Here is a 1,275-nt window from a genome sequence, read left to right as displayed (position 1 = left end):
GCGAGTGGCTCCAGCAGATCCCGGGAATAACATCGGAGATCTCTGTCCAGAAGAGCGCAGTCCTGGGAACAGCTAAGATACTGCGCAGAACCCTCAAGCTCCCAGGCCTCTGGTAGAGGACCCGAGCTTGAAGGATAAACCGCCCGCAGGGGCGTGCTGGGTGTTTATATATATATATAAAACAAACACCCACCATATCAGCATAAATCTCTGCTAGAAAGCACACTCCAAAATGTTGTCTATCAGGACTTACGCCTCTTTTTGCTTCAAGCAGATACATAACATGCAAAAGTTACAGTTCATGACAGTTAGACAAGTTTCCGTTGTCTGCAACATTTTGTTTCAACCGTCTCGCCCCCACACGTTTCCTGTTGACTTATTCATGGCATGCTTATCTTTAACACTTTCTGCATCACTAGTTGCTAAGCAAAGACAAAGCAAAATGTGTTCCACCTTTACCCTACAAAATAAATCTATGTGATGTTTGTGTATGTAAGCCTGTTAGGCATTCATTCACTACACTCCACTCCATCCCTGCAACATATCAGTTCAGACAGTCACGCTGAACGAAACTTCTTAAAGCTGAGTGCTTAACAACTCTTTATGAGCACACTTTGCAATATGTATAAGAAAATAATTATAACTGCTTAGTCTAATAAGAAGAGATCAAGGAGAAAACAAATATTTTCAATTAATATGCATGAGTTTTGCCGTGGCTAAATGATCAAACACCCAAAAAGTCATAAAATGATCATAAAGCCCCTTATTTCAAATTGAACCCAACCCCCCCCCCTTTTTTTGACACATTTTATGTGTCAAATTAGCTAAAGACCAGCTACTGAAACTGAAAATGCTTCACCACCTCTTAGGAAATTAAAAGGAAAGGTTAGGCAAATTATTTCTCAAAACACCTCAGCGATCCTCCTCTCGGGTATATCTGCTCCGGGCCTGCAAACCTGTGTTTAAGGAATAAAATCAATTTAATCATCACGTCCAATCTTTACGAACTCCTGGCTCCATCCAGAGCCTGCATCCTTGGAGCTTCATAGAAACAAAACCTGTGTGTTAACCTGAACTTCACATTTCATACTCAGTTTCCCCCCCTGATGTATGGAACGCCAGGACTGCCATAATGAATTAATTAAATACACCATTAAATAATTAATTAAATGTGGCAATAATTAATTAAAATCGGAAATAATTAATTACATAAATATTTATGACATATTTTATTAATTAATGACACATTTAATTAATTATTTCTTTATTTCACAT

This window comes from Pundamilia nyererei, unplaced genomic scaffold (genome assembly GCF_000239375.1).
Source record: "Pundamilia nyererei isolate P.nyererei 1_Seehausen unplaced genomic scaffold, PunNye1.0 scaffold01621, whole genome shotgun sequence".
Lineage (NCBI taxonomy): Eukaryota > Metazoa > Chordata > Actinopteri > Cichliformes > Cichlidae > Pundamilia > Pundamilia nyererei.
This window is presented reverse-complemented; position numbering follows the sequence as displayed.